This window comes from Salmo salar, chromosome ssa16, assembly GCF_905237065.1.
Source record: "Salmo salar chromosome ssa16, Ssal_v3.1, whole genome shotgun sequence".
Classification (NCBI taxonomy): Eukaryota; Metazoa; Chordata; class Actinopteri; order Salmoniformes; family Salmonidae; genus Salmo; species Salmo salar.
The window spans coordinates 65790875-65808978 of record NC_059457.1 but is presented as its reverse complement, the minus strand read 5'-3'; the positions used below and the strand labels follow the sequence as shown (position 1 = coordinate 65808978).

The window sequence follows — 18104 nt, the reverse complement described above, 5'->3', positions numbered from 1 at the left end:
CTGAACCACATAAAACAAATACCCCCTGCCACGTCCTGACCAAACACTAACAAATAACACCTTTACAGGTCAGAACGTAACATCTTGATAACCAGTGCACTTCTGTATGTTGTAAAAGCGTGACATGGTTGCTGCCCATATTATTGCATAATGCAGAAAATGCACAAGAGTTCAGGGTCCTTGCTTTAACAAAGCTAACCATTTTCACTGTGGTGTCCAAAACGTCTTTCAAGCTGTCAGGCATTCCCTTGGCAGCAGGAGCCTCTCGGTGGATGCTGCAGTGTACCCAAGTGGCATCGGGAGCAACTGCTTGCACGCGCATTACCACTCCACTATGTGTCCCTGTCATGGCTTTTGCGCCATCAGTACAGATACCAACACATCAAGACCACCAAAGTCCATTTGATGTCACAAAGCTGTCCAGTACTTTAAAAATATCCTCTCATGTTGTCCTGGTTTCCAGTGGTTTGCAGAAGAGGATGTCTTCCTTAATTGACCCCCCATAAACGTAACGGACATATACCAGGAGCTGTGCAAGGCCCGCCACGTCTGTTAACTCATCCAGCTGTAACGCATAAAATTCACTGGCTTGTATGCAAAACAGTAATTGTTTCAAAACATCTCCTGCCATGTCACTGATGCGTCATGAAACGGTGTTGTTTGATGAAGCCTTTTCCTCCAGCAATGTCCTTAGCCTTTTCCCCCAGCAATGTCTCAGCCATATCCGCGAAAGCAGGAACAATTAAGTCCTCCACAATAGTATGGGGCTTGCCTGTCCTAGCCACTCGGTAGCTCACCATATAAGACGCTTCTAGCCCCTTCTTATTAATGGTATTTGTTGTCTTACTACTCGAAAGCCGTCTTTATTCTCGCCAAAAAAACTCCCGTGGCTTATTTTTCAAATTGTCATGTTTCGTTTCTAAATGTATGCGCAAGAGTGAAGGTTTCCCGCGAGAGTAACGGTTAATTTGATTGGATGTTATTTGACTAAGATACCTGCATTTGACATTGTGTTGTTATTTCGCTGAACACTAGATGGTTTAATTTTATTTTGGCAGTGAAATGAGGCTACTCAGGTGAGAAAAAAACCTCGCCGAAATGTATAGCGCCATTGGAAAATATAAATGTACTGTTTGAAAATGTGAAGTACAAATTTTGTAAAAAATATATTATATATTTTTTATAATGTGTTATATATGTGTTATTTCATTATTTTGATGTCGTCACTACTATGCTACAATGTAGAAAATAGTAAAAATAAAGAAAAACCCTTGAATGCCTAGGTGTGTCCAAACTTTTGACTGGTATTCTTTTTTTTCTTCTTCACATTCTGAGTTGAGAGAACATCACACCAACATGATGCTGGGCATACATGGCTACTCCACTTGTGGAGATGAACAACAAGAAAAAGATGGCCATGACCTGTGCCCTGCCTGCCTAGGTGTTGGCAGCCTGCAAGAGGCCCTCTCTGACCCCTGCATTAACTGCGCCATCCTGCCTGTGAAGGTGAGGGAAGAGCGGCTGGCCAGAGTTGAGGACCTGGTTTTCACAGATAATTTACCAGCATCCGGCTTTGTTCACCGGGACCCACCCAGGGCCACCAAAAGAGGGAAAGCCTACGATACCGATGGCGCCCTGTTCTGCGTGTAGCAAGCCATAGCCCCTGCAGCTAACCTGTTATTTAAGAAGGCCCCGGGAGCTACAGCATTCTGTGTGCCACTGCCACCTTCACCAGGTTTTCTTACGGAGCTTCAGCGATGCTGGGCCGACCTGTGTGCCCTCGCCCACCACGGCAAGGAAAGAAGGAGGCTATCCGCCATGTTCGGCGCAAAACAACATGGGCTGGACCATATCCCTAAGGTGGATATATGCATAGCAGAGCTGATGCTCTCCCCAGATGAAGCCCTGAAGGATGACTCCCGCTACCCCAGACCTCAGTGCAGGGCCACTGATGAACTACTGTCACAGGCCTACAACAAAGTGGGCCACATGGGGAATTCTCTCTCAATGCTCATGCTAGCACAGAACAAGATGTTCCGGCTGGAGCACACAGTCCTGGACCTCTGCAACCTGAATGATGCATCTCTTACATTTACATTTTAGTCATTTAGCAGACGCTCTTATCCAGAGCGACTTACAGTAGTGAATGCATACATTTCATACATTTTTTTTCTTTTTGTGCTGGCCCCCCGTGGGAATCGAACCCACAACCCTGGCGTTGCAAACACCATGCTCTACCAACTGAGCTACAGGGAAGGCTCTTCAAGTGTTTGCGTTCATGTCCAGAGAGCTAGGCAGACTGATATCCACCCTAGTTGTGACTCGTCACCAGGTCTGGCTCGCCCAAGCCCCCATGTCCAACAGCTGAGTCAGACTACGTGGCTGTGGAACCCAGAAACCAGGCATCACAGAGTCATGGGAAGACAGGCGCACGTGAACATTGCTGCAGATGGTGATGCAGCCACCCCCACAATCAGATGCGGGGGCAGAAACTGAATGGCGGTGGTTGGCCTTCGGACAATTTACACAGCAGCACCTGACCTACTGGGCATCTCACTCCTCAGACCCATGGGTGGTGATGACCCTCTCACAAGGGTACAGGCTGCAGTTCCGACGCAGACCCCCACCATTCTTAGGGGTCAGAATTACTTCAGTCACAGACCCCCTGAAAGCCTGCACCCTCAGCCAGGAGATTACATCTCTCCTGGAGAAGAACGCAATCACAAGAGTAAAAGCATCGTAACAGCAAGATGGCTTTTACTAAACCTATTTCCGGGTTCTGAAGAAAGACTGAGGCTCCCGTCCAGTTCTGGATTTAAAACTGTTCAATGTTTTCCTAAAATTTCATCTCTTTCACATGTTGTGGATGGTAGACATTCTACAGACCGTAGCTGCGGGGGAATGGTTCACGTCCCTGGACTTAAAGGACTCTTAGTTTCAAGTTCCGGTCTTACTGGAACACAGAAGTTTTTTGCGGTTTGCCTTCCAAGGCCAGGCATACCAGTTTGCGGTATTACCCTTTGGCCTCTCCCTGGCTCCTTGTGTCTTCACAAGATGTGTGATTGCAGCCCTGAGCTTCCTCCATCTACAAGTGACCTTCCTTACCTTGATGACTGACTCAATCTATGCCCCCTCTCGCAAGTGTGCGGCCGAGAGCATAGCACTCACACAATGACCCATGTCAATGCAAAGTGTCTTACCATGAACAATGAAAAAAAGCAACTAAACACCAGGCCAGAAGGCCACCTTTATTGGCATGACTCTGAACTCCCATATTATGAGGGCATGTATAACCCCTCATCAGGCGGACAGCATTCTTCTTCTTCTGCAACAATTCCAGTTGAACGTTTTGGTGAAAGTATGAAAATTGCAACAAATTATGGGCATGCTCGCAGTGGCCTCCGCAGTGACACTGTTTGGCCTCCTGTCTTTAAGACCACTACAGTGTGGTTCAACGACCTCCGCTTGGACTCGAGACACCAAAATCTGAGTGACAAGGGTGTGCTAGTCTACTCCACGGCCATGGAGGAAGAGAAACTACTTGACTACAGGTATTCCTCTCTGATCAATTTTAGCAAGGCGGGAAGTAGTCACAACCGATGCTTCGCTAACAGGCTGGGGAGTAGTGTGGCAATACAGGTCTGTACTTGAAGAGTGGGGCCCCCCGCTGGAGGAAAGAACACATCAACGTAATAGAACTTCAGAGAATTTACCTAGCCCAGAGAGTTTACCTAACACTTTTTGCAGGTTCTCAAACATGTCCTGATACGATCAGACAATATATTGAAAGAAGAAGAAAGAAGCCTTCAACTTCTGCCTTCCCCGTGAACCGGGGCCCCATGGCAGCCCATTGGTCACTGCAACTTTCTCTAGCCTCACAGCAGGGAGGGGGCAACAAGCTGGCTTTGGGGACCCAAGACTGATGGTGACTCAGGCCAAGGCCAAGCCCCTGAACCAAGGCAAACCTGGAGTTAAACAGTCCTTTGCTACGGTCAGCCGACATTTGGGCACAGCCCTATGCGTCAGAGGAGGATAACGGGCAAAGCCTCCGGGTCCTTGCCCTATCCTCTCTCTCGCTCGGGTTTAATGTAAGCCGTCCCTCCGCATCATTGGGGAGGCACTCCCCGTTGGATTCCCTGAGTAGCAGCGCTTTTTTGTGTCTTCGCTAACATGGGAAAATGAGGGATGTGTACTCCATCCCCCCTTCGGCTATCCCCTCTCCACCTTTTCAGGTTTTAAGCCAGGAGGACAGTCAGCATGTCTGCTCTCCCTCTGGTCTCTTCTGACTTAGAGCTGGATGACATTGCCATTTGCCATGACCATGGCTTACCCATTTCCCTTGCTTTAAGGCATTAGTCCCTCTAAATGTCTATTGCGTTAGCAACACAGTTTAACAGGGTCACATGGGAACCTCCTCGGTACTACAACCAGGAAGAATCATCAATCTATGTGGGTCGAGGCAGGGAAGAAACCTGACACAATTATCAGTTTTCATACGATAAACGGGGAGACAGGTTTCCAGGATTCACTTCAGAGATTGCCGTAACACACAGGGTTTCTCAGGATCTTTTGGGGGAAATCTTATAGCAACTTGGTTATATTAATATTGGAAAGTCGAGCTTTAGGACAGTATTCCATTACTTGTACTTTCTGGTCGTTTGCTGAGCACCTGAGCCCCAGACTGGTACACCAAGTCCACCACGCTCTGGTGTTTTTTCCTTATCCCGTTCCTATATGCGCTTGGTTCATGCAGTCGGGCACTTGTCTACTTTCCCTTTGGGAATGACTCACTAAGGAAACGTTTGCTCTTGTTAGCCCTCCCCTCCGGGATAGGGCCAAGACAGACCAGACACATAATTTATCTATGTTGTAGGATTAGGACATCTGGGTTACCAGCATGTTTCCTTCTTCCTTTAACCCTTTCAGTCCTGAGACCTGAGTAAAAATAGGCTTTTCAATTAACAGACTTTCATTTATCTGCATGTCCAGCCCTTACATTTAGCCTCACAATTAAGTGTTTTACCATTTACCTTTCAGGACAACCAGGGCTACAAGTAGAACATAAAACAATTTGAAAAACATTTTCATTCATGGCTTTTGACAAATATCAATAACAAAATAAGGTCAGACAAAGCAGAAATAAGTGCAGAAATTGTTTGCTCACTGGGAAATGAATATCCAACTAATCAGTGTAGAGAGTTGAGTTTGTGATAGAAACGGTGAGCTTATTACAGTATTATCAACACTATGTCAAGGGATGTCCTATGATCTTCCATGTAGAAGAACCCCTTACCATCTAATGACTCTTGTGTAGGTTGTGAGCGTCATAGAGCAAAACGTGCGTTTTTGAGAGAGTCTCAGCTTTTCACATATAGCTTGCAATAGTTTGTAGCTCAAACCATTCGGACTAGACAGTAGATTTTGTAAAAAGACCTGGCCCCGAGCTGCCGATCTAGCCTAGCCCCCGTTAATCACACAAATGGATGGTCGATCTACGGATGCAGAAGAAATAGACAAATCCAATGGTACATTGGATTAACTGCTACTATATCTCACCTGTTACAAAGGCCTTGACAGTTACAGTAGGGTAACAACCTCGTGTCGTTTTGAGGGTGCGCATTGCTTACGCAAAAATCAGTCTCCAAGCCTTTAGCCTGTAACATGGGACAGTCTATGGTGCTTGGGGCTTTCATCTGGTTGCCTTTGTGCCGCTGGAAAGCAGGGAGATGTAATATTTCTCTTTCTAGCCCGTTTTTGCCCATCTACCCAATGCCTGCAAAGCGAGTGAGTGGGCAGCGTGCGCCATTCGTGTCCACCGTTTGTGCCTTCAGTTTGCCCTGGGGTCCTCCTCGTTACCTTGGCACCCAAACCCTACGTCTAAGGTCAGCGGCAGCTGTGTTGTCGTGCCCTGAAGCTTATAGTTACACTCGCTGCTCTTACCATATAGTAGAGCGTCTCCACCATGTGTCCAGCATCAGTCACAGTGACTGAAAACTTTAACGCCTGTGAGTGGCAATGACCCCTGCGTTTTTGGGCACCTCCCTGCAAAGGGAGGCCCCCTACCTCATTAATGGCCATCTTTGGATAGTGGAGGCTCTTGTATTGCAAAATATAATATCAAGGGTTACAGGCCGGAAGGTAGAGGTATGGCTACCTCTTTCGCACTGTTCTATGGCATTTCCTAATGGAAGACTTGCATTTTGGCATGTGGGAACACCCTTTGGGCTGTTGCGGTGACCTTTTCACTGCCACACCGGCAGTCATGAGTCATGTCGGCAGTAAAATTCCATGTGGCTTTTGAGTCACGGTAATCTCTTCAAATGCACTCTGGACATGCTTTGGTAGTACCTAACTTGCTAACAGTCTTTAGGTCCTAATGGCCTGGTACACAGGGCTCTATTGTCTCTCTAACCACTCTGACGTCAACACAATCGAAAATTACTTCAAACACTTATCAAAACAGTATCATGCTTTTAAAACTCACCTCACTGTGATGATCAATTTGAAGAAAGTTCAACAGCAGGTTGAAACTGAGTGTAAAACATGGTCTTTGTGGATGTTATTTCAAAGTTTAACACAACAAAATGGACAGCACTTTCTAAAGTTATGATTAATTGAAAACACCAAAATGCATATTAGATCTTATGCATACTCATAGGCTTGGAAAATTACCTAAGATGACCTAACGTCCAAAATTTCTATCCACAAGTCTGGGAGAGAACGTATAGCCCTAGGCAATGCTTTTGGTTCATTGATTGTGCAAGGGTGGCTTACAGGTAGCCTACAATTGTAGTGAATTTGATTTTGAATAGCATAGTAATAGAGCATTTTTTATATTTTCATGATTAAATTGGGTGACATTACCCTTAGCTATACAGAATATCTCACCACCATGTGTTTCCATCTCCTCTATTCATTTTTTGAGCGTGCAAAGGGGCGGTCAACAGTTTAGGGAAATATGTTTGAGAAAACGTTACAGTCGATGTTCCAGAACAGATTTCACTTTGTTCCCCATATTAAGCACTAGGTAGTTGCAGGAACAGGGTTGGAGAGCCCATGGCATACAGCGTTTGGGCAGAATATCACCTGCCGCGCAAGGAGAGCATGCTCCTCAAACACTGGTCGATACGTGGCGTGAAAGTGTTATATTTATTTCTCAGCTTCTCATATTCATTAAGCACATCCACTATAAACCTTAAGTAGCCTGCTAAGCATCATTGAAAAACGTTCCGACAGGAAAGCATGCAGCCTCTATTCGAGTGCATATGGATGACGTCTTGAAAATATGATCACTTCATGAGACAACAGCTGTGCAGCCTGAAGCAAGGAACAGCGCACAAGCTTCCTCAAATCATCAAGAGTCTAAAGTTCCATCACGCAGCCCATATATGTTTTGATTTCTACGACATTAAGGTATGTATTATTGACAACTAAAGTTGCCAAATAACTAGAAATCTAGGATATAGGACCCTGTATCAAGTGATCACTTTAACACGCAACATATTTTTCCCATTCTATTTTATTCAGCTAAGTTCAATAATATTCTTCTTACTACAAAATAATGTCATGGGACTTAGCGCATTCGGAAAGTATTCAGACCCCTTTGGCATTTTCAACATTTTGTTACAGCCTTATTCTAACATCTCTGGAGAGACCTGAAAATAGCTGTGCAGCAATGCTCCCCATCAAACCTGACAGAGCTTGAGAGGATCTGCAGAGAAGAATGGGAGAAACTCCCAATGCATAGCGCATAGAATTAAAAAAAGTATTGTCAGATATTACTCATCCTAAATCAGCCAGGTTTATTTTACATGTAAGATATATTGGAGATAAGACAAGCACTGGAACTATGTATGTATGTATGTATGTATGTATGCACGCACGCACACGGGGGATTGGAAATGATGCAGATGATTACATTGGAAGCTACCATCTACACACAATATTAAAGCTGGTCTTTCTCCCCCCCCCCAAAAAAATGTAAGACAGGTAAACAAACTGCTTTTTTTACAGATAAAAATCACTACGGCCTACATTGTAAACTGATAAACATTTTCAAAAAATGAAATAAAAAGTATTCTTTATTCTCTTGATAAATTGCATCTTCAAAAATGGCTTAAGGCATCCAACTCACAGATTTGAGATTTCGCACTGCTGTCAATGACAAGAACATCGTCTATAGTGCTTGCGACGTTGGTTCAGTCTCTTGTACAGACACCATCAGTTTCACCATGCTGCCCTGAGATGGATGAAATCTTCTGATGACTTCTCCAGCATCTGCAAACAGTAAGCAAAGAGCAATATTTTGAAATAAACCATCCCAATTTATGAGAAGCCACAGCGCATTCGAAAAGTATTCAGACCCTTTGACTTTTTCCAATATTTTTTACGTTACAGCCTTATTCTAAAATAATCTATTTTCCTCAATCAAAACCCAACACCCCATAACGACAAAGCAAAAACAGTTTGAAAAACTAATATTACATAAGTATTCTGAGCCTTTACTCAGTAGTTTGTTGAAGCACCTTTGGCAGAGATTACAGCCTAGAATCTTCTTGGGTATGATGCTACCAGCTTGGCACACCTGTATTTGGGGAGTTTCTCCCATTCTTCTCTGCAGATCCTCAAGCTTTGTCAGGTAGGATGGGGAGTGTCACTGCACAGCTATTTTTCAGGTCTCAAGAGATGTTTGATCGGGTTCAAGTCTGGGCTCTGGCTGGTCCAGTCAAGGATATTCAGAGACTTGTCCTGAAGCCACTCCTGCGTTGTCTTGGCTGTGTGCTTAGGGTCATTGTCCTTTTGGAAGGTGAAACTTCACCCCAGTCTGAAGTCCTGAGCAGGTTTTCATCAAGGATCTCTGTACTGTACTTTGCTCCGTTAATCTTTCCCTCGATCCTCACTAGTCTCCCAGTCCCTGCCGCTGAAAAACATCCCCACAACATGATGCTGCCACCATGCTTCACCGTAGGGATGGTGCCAGGTTTCCTCCAGACGTGACGCTTGGCATTCAGGGAAAAGAGTTCAATCTTGGTTTCATCAGACAAGAGAATCTTGTTTCTCATGGTCAGAGTCCTTTAGGTGCCTTTTGGCAAACTCCAAGCTGGCTGTCTTGTGCCTTTTACTGAGGAGTGGCATCCGTCTGGCCACTACAATAAAGGCCTGATTGGTGGAGTGCTGTCGAGATGGTTGTCCTTCTGGAAGGTTCTGCCATCGCCCCAGAGGAACTCTGGAGCTCTGTCAGTGACCATCGGGTTCTTGGTCACCTCCCTGACCAAGGTCCTTCTCCCAAGATTGCTCAGTTTGGCTGGGCTGCCAGCTTTAGGAAGAGTCTTGGTGGTTCCAAACATCTTCCATTTAAGAGTGAGGGAGGCCACTGTGTTCTTGGGGACCTTCAATGCTGCAGGAATGTTTTGCTACCCTTCCCCAGATCTGTGCCTCAACACAATCCTGTCTCGGAGCTCTACGGACAACTCCTTTGACCTCACGGCTTGGTTTTTGCTCTGACATGCAGTGTCAACTGTGGGACATTATATAGACAGGTGTGTCCCTTTCTATATATACTGCTCAAAAAAAATAAAGGGAACACTTAAACAACACAATGTAACTCCAAGTCAATCACACTTCTGTGAAATCAAACTGTCCACTTAGGAAGCAACACTGATTGACAATAAATTTCACATGCTGTTGTGCAAATGGAATAGACAACAGGTGGAAATTATAGGCAATAAGCAAGACACCCCCAATAAAGGAGTGGTTCTGCAGGGGGTGACCACAGACCACTTCTCAGTTCCTATGCTTCCTGGCTGATGTTTTGGTCACTTTTGAATGCTGGCGGTGCTTTCACTCTAGTGGTAGCATGAGAAGGAGTCTACAACCCACACAAGTGGCTCAGGTAGTGCAGCTCATCCAGGATGGCACATCAATGCGAGCTGTGGCAAGAAGGTTTGCTGTGTCTGTCAGCGTAGTGTCCAGAGCATGGAGGCGCTACCAGGAGACAGGCCAGTACATCAGGAGACGTGGAGGAGACCGTAGGAGGGCAACAACACAGCAGCAGGACCGCTACCTCCGCCTTTGTGCAAGGAGGAGCAGGAGGAGCACTGCCAGAGCCCTGCAAAATAACCTCCAGCAGGCCACAAATGTGCATGTGTCTGCTCAAACGGTCAGAAATAGACTCCACGAGGGTGGTATGAGGGTGCGAGGTCCACAGGTGGGGGTTGTGCTTACAGCCCAACACCGTGCAGGACGTTTGGCATTTGCCAGAGAACACCAAGATTGGCAAATTCGCCACTGGCGCCCTGTGCTCTTCAAAGATGAAAGCAGGTTCACACTGAGCACATGTGACAGACGTGACAGAGTCTGGAGACGCCGTGGAGAACGTTCTGCTGCCTGCAACATCCTCCAGCATGACCGGTTTGGCGGTGGGTCAGTCATGGTGTGGGGTGGCATTTCTTTGGGGGGCCACACAGCCCTCCATGTGCTCGCCAGATGTAGCCTGACTGTCATTAGGTACCGAGATGAGATCCTCAGACCCCTTGTGAGACCATATGCTGGTGCGGTTGGCCCTGGGTTCCTCCTAATGCAAGACAATGCTAGACCTCATGTGGCTGGAGTGTGTCAGCAGTTCCTGCAAGAGGAAGGCATTGATGCTATGGACTGGCCCGCCCGTTCCCCAGACCTGAATCCAATTGAGCACATCTGGGACATCATGTCTCGCTCCATCCACCAACGCCACGTTGCACCACAGACTGTCCAGGAGTTGGCGGATGCTTTAGTCCAGGTCTGGGAGGAGATCCCTCAGGAGACCATCCACCACCTCATCAGGAGCATGCCCAGGCGTTGTAGGGAGGTCATACAGGCATGTGGAGGCCACACACACTACTGAGCCTCCTTTTGACTTGTTTTAAGGACATTACATCAAAGTTGGATCAGCCTGTAGTGTGGTTTTCCACTTTAATTTTGAGTGTGACTCCAAATCCAGACCTCCATGGGTTGATAAATTGGATTTCCATTGATTATTTTTGTGTGATTTTGTTGTCAGCACATTCAACTATGTAAAGAAAAAAGTATTTAAGAAGATTATTTCTTTCATTCAGATCTAGGATGTGTTGTTTAAGTGTTCCCTTTATTTTTTTGAGCAGTGTATATAATATAGCAAGTAAAACACTGGAATGGTAGATTTGCTGTGGAAGAAAGTGCAAAGTACAAATAATGGGGTGCAAATGAGCAAAATAAATAAATACAGTAGGGGAAGATGTATTTGTTTGGGCTAAATTATAGTTGGGCTATGTACAGGTGCAGTAATCTGTGAGCTGCTCTGACAGCTGGCGCTTAAAGCTAGTGAGGGAGATAAGTGTTTCCAGTTTGAGATTTTTGTAGTTCGTTCCAATAATTGGCAGCAGAGAACTGTAAGGAGAGGCGGCCGAAAGAGGAATTGGCTTTGGGGGTGACCAGAGAGATATACCTGCTGGAGCGCGTGCTACAGGTGGGTGCTGCTATGGTGACCAGCGAGCTGAGATAAGGGGGAACTTTACCTAGCAGGGTCTTGTAGATGACCTGGAGCCAGTGGGTTTGGCGACGAGTATGAAGCGAGGGCCAGCCAACGAGAGCGTACAGATCGCAGTGGTGGGTTGTATATGGGGCTTTGGTGACAAAATGGATGGCACTGTGATAGACTGCATCCAATTTATTGAGTAGGGTATTGGAGGCTATTTTGTAAATGACGTCGCCGAAGTCGAGGATCGGTAGGATGGTCAGTTTTACGAGGGTATGTTTGGCAGCATGAGCTTAAGATGCTTTGTTGCGAAATAGGAAGCCAATTCTAGATTTAACTTTGGATTGGAGATGTTTGATGTGAGTCTGGAAGGAGAGTTTACAGTCTAACCAGACACCTAGGTATTTGTAGTTGTCCACATATTCTAAGTCAGAACCGTCCAGAGTAGTGATGCTGGACGGGCAGGCAGGTGCAGGCAGCGATCGGTTGAAGAGCATGCATTTAGTTTTTACTTGTATTTGAGAGCAGTTGGAGGCCACGGAAGGAGAGTTGTATGGTATTGAAGCTCGTCTGGAGGGTAGTTAACAGTGTCCAAAGAAGGGCCAGAAGTATACAGAATGGTGTCTGCGTAGAGGTGGATCAGAGACTCACCAGCAGCAGGAGCGGCATCATTGATGTATACAGAGAAAAGAGTCGGCCCAAGAATTGAACCCTGTAGCACCCCCATAGAGACTGCCAGAGGTACTTTTAAATAAAATTAGTAAACATCTCTAAAAACCTGTTTTCACTTTGTCATTTTGGGGTATTGTGTGTAGATTAATGAGGGGAAAAAATAATTTAATCAATTTTAGAATGAAGCTGTAACGTAACAAAACGTGGAAAAATGGAAGGTGTCTAAATACTTCTCAAATACACTGCATTCAAAACATTAAGAAAACCTTCCTAATATTGAGTTGCGCAACCCCTTTAACTTTACTCCTCCCCTTCGTCTACACTGATTGAAGTGGATTTAACAAGTGACATCAATAAAGGGTCATAGCTTTCACCTGGATTCACCTGGTCAGTCTGTCATGGAAAGAGCTGGTGTTCATAATATTTTGTACAGTGTAAATTAGTATGGATATGTATATTGTAATACCTCACAGATCATTCACATTATCTCAAAACATTGCCACTCCCGCCCAGATCACTGCGCACAAGATACATAATCACGTGTTGAGGGTACATGCACGTTGACCATGACCAGGCAGGCAAACAAAAGCAAAAGAGGACAGTCGCATAAATTTTTTTTTTTTTTTTTTTTTTTTAAAGATTACAACAAAAAATTACAGGACCAGCAATTACCCAATTGATGTAGAATCTGAATCATCCCTTTAATGCATGTAAGGTGCTGTGGTTGGCATTTAAAAACAATGACTGTATTTTCATAAACATAGGTCATTTTCCAATATCCATAGTGTAGTTTACAAAAGTTCAAATCAGGAAGGCTGGTCTGAATGACCGTTTTTCCCAGTTTGACAACCATCTACTACCAGCTATAATAACCTTAAGGCCCATCATTGGAACGCCTTTCGCCTAGCAAGGGGGTTTCAATGCCACCTGCCCAGCAAAGTGCTACCCGTCATCAGCATTTGGCTCCGAGGAGCATGGTGACATGAAGTGGTTTCTGTGAGAAGAACAGGAGGGGGCGTGTTACCCCATGTGCCGTTTTACCTCAAGTTATCCTAACGGGTAGGCCTACATTATATTCACTGTGTTTATGCAATTTTTTCTCTAGGACATAGCATGTATTGATTAATGTTAACTAGTTAAAAGATCACATTTCAGATCTAGCTAATGGTTATGCCCATGGTAGATGCAGATAGGCAACCCAGTGCATCAGCCTATTTATTTATAGCCACTATGCTGCATCAGCTGGGCTACAGGTGATAATGCTTATAGCATACCTGATAAGAAAGACCATGCATAGGCTATATGCTTGGTCCAAAATAATTTTACCAATATGTAATTGGGCTCATTTCTGGATGTGGAAATTAGATTTTAGATTATTTTAATATATTTTGGAGTAGAATGTCCTTTTAAAAAGTCACCAGCTGAACTTCAGTCCTTCTACATACAACTTCTCATGTGGGGGGGGGGTCCCTGCACCCCCAAAACCTTTTCCTCCACTGCTACAGAAATGTTTAGTTCTAGTTTTAAGGATTTGTTGTACAGCTTGCGGCCGAGACCACTTGATAGAGTGGATTGCTCTCTGCTGGCCTTACCTCTGGTATACACTTCCAGTGTAGCAGCTAAAAACCTAGAATGACAGGCTACTTTTTATAAGCCCCCAGGTTCATAGGGGAACACCTTTGCATCCGTAACTCAGCCGAGATCAACACAAACCACTTACATTACTCCCTTGTGTAGTTGATGAGCTGGTTAGACTCCCCGTCAGTAGCCACCTTAGATTCAGACATCACGTCCGACTCATTGGGTTTGGCTTTAGCTTGAGAGGGTTTAGCTTCTTGTGAGTCATTGCCTTCAGTTGTGGCTCCAGCTACAACGAGAACCAGTTGTATCTCTTCCTGGACGTTGCTAAACAGCCAGTCGTCGTTCCTCAGGGTCTCCACGTATCTGGGAGGGGAGCATTGAGGGCCCCCCCCCCTGCCAGTGAGTTGTACCTCTCAGAGCGCAGCAGCCCCTAATGCCGTGCCAGCTACAGTACATAAACACCTGAGGAAGATGAGGAATATGTGGCTTCAGTGATATGCAGGAAACTGGCTAAAACTGGAAACAGTTACTATGACTGCTGTGTGATAGTCAGGTATGGGTTCAATTCCATTTCAACACAAAAGTACATTGAAATTCTCGCTAAGCATTGAACAGGGCCATTTATTTTCTTAAGCATTTTTCAACACAAATTCGCTTTCTGAATTGTTTTATTTGAAATGGAATTTACCCCAGCCCTTGTGACAGCGTTTCAAGTGTGTGCGCGCGCACCAGGATGGAAAGCACAGGGATCTGCCGTGTGACCGGTAGGTCCTTGAGGGCTACGAGCAACTCGCTGATCCTCTGGCCAAAGTGCTTCTGGGTTTCCGTGAAGAGGTTGGTGATGGTCAGTGATTGCCTTCAGATACAGATATAATAATACACTGTCACACTGAGTCCTATTGGAAATAGGCTGAATGTTACACAGGTTATTGGTCATCACAGGTTATTGGTCATCAACAGGGTTGCGGGCAACTCCATTTCAGTGCAGTCAATGCAGGAAGGATTCACGTATTGTTTACTTTATTTGGACAGGTAGAATTAGAGACGGATACAGAGAGATGGGAGGCATATAAGGGTTGGAGTATGATCCCTGGTCTCCGGTAGGGAGTAGTTTATGTGCCTAGAGCATTACCGCTAGACCAAAGGCTCTGCACTTACTTCCTGTATGGCTGAATTGAAATGGAATTGTCCCCAACCCCAGGTTACCTTAGCTTGGGGTACGAGAAGGATTGTTGACCTTGAGGACTACGTAGTACATCTTACAGAGATCTTCCTGGAGAGTCATGGCACATCTGTACCAATCTGGAGGTAAGGCAGGAAGGAGTCCAATACAGTAGGCTTCATGACAAGAAACCAATATGCATTTCCACAGTAAGCTTACTGCAAACAGTAACAAAATGTTTATGCTGTTGGAGACCATTAAGACCGGGGCACATTTTCTTGCATAATTAGCAGTAGTAATAATTATGGGTAAGGGCTGATAGACATGTAAATTTCAATCTTTACTGGTTTATATCACTATATTATCTTAGTATGAATATATGTTTTTTTTATATATCCTTTGGGATTTAAAGTAGTGTTAAGTTTATGCTCTTTGTATGAGAAGTGAAATGTTTGTGGACTGCAGGAATGGGTACTCCCAATAACTCAAGCCCTGGCTTGACTGATACCAAGTCCTGTGATATGCAAGGAGCAGCACAGAGAAATACTGGATGATGGAAAAGTACTGAAACATCTTTGTGGAAGGAAAGGGGTGAGAACTAAGGGTATAAAATGGGCACTGCACTGAATGCATGTTCTTGGCTGAAGCACCCAGTTGGGAGTAACAAATCTAGTTTGAGCCTTGTTGCTGTCTGCTTGGATTTTGTACCAGAAATCTAGAACCTAACAGTCGTGCTCCTCCGTGGATATTACAGGACTTCTTACCAGTGGAGAGAGGTCTTGAGTTGTTGGGAGTACGCATTCCTACAGTTCACTAAATAATTCCAATTCCACTACACAGAGAGCTTAGACTGAACACTACTTTCAATCTCCAAGGTTATATAAAAAACATCTATTCATACTAAGAGGACATAATGATATAAACCTGTAAAGATATACAATAGTCATTACAAGCCATCAGCCCTAACAAGATGATTACTACTGATAATTATACAAAAAAATGTGCGCAGGTCTTAATGGTCTCCGACCAAAGTATCTGAGCGAGTTGAATGGTTGGAAATCGCGCTCATCGCAAAGAGAGCGGTTTGCTCCGCTATGACAAAAACTGCTGCTCCAAATTCGCTCCATTCTATGAAACACAATTTAACCGACCCCAATCTATTTTGTGACTACCTGAACCTACCAATTGTTTTTTAAGTATTGAAACCAAACCATGTGTTTGAATGAAAAGTATTTGAAATAACATCAAAAGGTGAATGTAACAAGCGAACATAATTTCAAATAGGCTAAATGTCATTAAATAGCATATAAAACACTAACTAGGTCAGGAGCCAGAAAGGAATAAAAATGTATTATTTAGGCTATATTATTTCAAGGCTATAGCCCTATAGCCTACAAATAAATACATTGCGACACAATAGGCTGGTTGTATTAAATCATTATAGTCTATAAATTGCGTATATAGGCTGTGACGGACTTAGATATACAAATTAAACTTAAAATGAATGCTTTTGAATTCATTTTTATAAACAACTTTGGCCAGTCTGGCTTCAGGCTCATGCGATGGTGCCTGTAGAGCAGGCCAGCAGTGGATAACACATGCTAAACACCATTTTGGAATTTTATTCCCTCTTCATGCACCAATCATTATAGAAGAACGATGCATCAAATCAAATGTATTCTCACATTTTTGTTATGCCAAGCTCAGGTGTTCATTTTCTCTCTCCATCATCTCACCGTTTAAGTTATCCCACCAGTCAATTTTCTTTCTCCCGGTGCATTTCGCATCGACAGCAAAGGCAATCTGACAGGACAATAAAATTACAATGACACATATGATGGATTTAGCGTTGTACCATTCCTGGGTCAGAGGCTGGTTTAGCGGCAGTGCTGCCGTTCCTGGGACCACAGTTGGTTCCACAACTGCCATTATCCCTCATCTATCAATCAATCACTCACAAAAAAAAAACCTGTCATAGTCCAACTCTCCTGATAAGACATTCTGTTTCTCAAGATATTCCTTGTTGGTGTTCCTTAAAATGTATTTAGTTGGCTTTGATTTTTTAATAGACTATGGCATATCATAAATAGCTGAAATAGCTTAGCGCTTCCTTACCTGTTCATAAATCCCCCCAAAATGTTACTTGCAAAGACATGAATTGTTGTAGCGTTTAGCCTACATTTTTTACCTCAGAGAACATGAACCAATCCTGAATCAGGCAGACCGTACACTGAAAGTAGCCAGACTGGCCACTCTGGCTGTAAATAAGTAATTTTGTACCTTCAAATAATTATAATTCATTTACTACTAGACATAGAACATCAGACAGTAAGGGGCTATTAGCATGTGGACATTTTACAGAATGCATGGAAGGGTGTATTGATAATTTACCTCGTAGAGAAAGAAGCAAATCCACACCAGACCGATGAGAAAGCAGGTGGTGAAGATTCGCTTGAACTGGACAAACCAGGAGACTGTAGACCACAGCTTGCTGCAGATGATGACCACTATAATTAAAACGCACACAAACACCTGGAAGAGAGAGAAGGTCCTTTAGAGCAGGGTTTCCCAAACTCTGTCCTGGAGGCCGTTTTGGATGTTACATTAGATCTACACAAGCAGATTCAAATAATCAAAGCTTGATGAGTTGGTTATTTGAATCAGTTGAGTAGTGCTAGGTCAAAAAAAAAAAATGCACCCAGGACAGAGTTTGGGAAACCCTGCTTTAGAGAAGAGCCAGATTTGGTTCATTAACAAATGCTATCGGCCATGACTGAATTCAAACATGATTTGGTTTCGGGGTTTGGTTTGATGTGGGTGTCTCTTGTGTTTGCAGGTGGGAAGAGTTAACCAAATCATTTTGTCTTTTAGCTTCAGCCGGCTGGTGTGCGACCGTGGCAAATGTGGTTTGACTTTGGATAGCCCATCTCTTGGACAATATTTTCATGTTGCACATCTGTCTCATTACATACATTAAATATTTGTATCCGAATTTCTAGATGGTTTGAGGTTAAGTCGTAAAAATTTGGCTACTGACCTTTTAGAATATTGTCCCATGTACATTGTGAAATTTACGGATGTCTCCAACTAGCCACATAGGGATGTCGAATGTCAAACCAAATTGACCATGGGCATTAGGATCAGACCGCATGCAGCTGCGCTCCTAAATGATGATTACTTGGGTACTGCCAGCTGTGG

At 44.3% G+C, this 18104-nt stretch overlaps 1 long non-coding RNA gene across 5 annotated transcripts in view; it reads right to left on the bottom strand.

The window, feature by feature from the left end:
* Positions 1–1276: 1276 nt before the first annotated feature.
* The window catches only part of LOC106574286 (uncharacterized), a 35148-nt gene continuing 18320 nt past the window's right edge, over positions 1277–18104 (bottom strand). Inside the window, exons 3-8 of one of the 5 annotated variants that reach the window (XR_006759799.1) lie at positions 17298–17438; positions 16643–16709; positions 14951–15046; positions 14433–14600; positions 13884–14206; positions 1277–8277 (exon numbers count right to left, since the gene is read on the bottom strand). This is a non-coding gene — a long non-coding RNA (uncharacterized lncRNA). Of the gene's footprint in view, positions 8278–13883; positions 14207–14432; positions 14601–14950; positions 15083–16591; positions 16710–17297; positions 17439–18104 lie in introns of all 5 variants that reach the window. The other 4 variants (XR_001321511.2, XR_001321510.2, XR_006759800.1 and 1 more) reach the window with 4 other exon arrangements.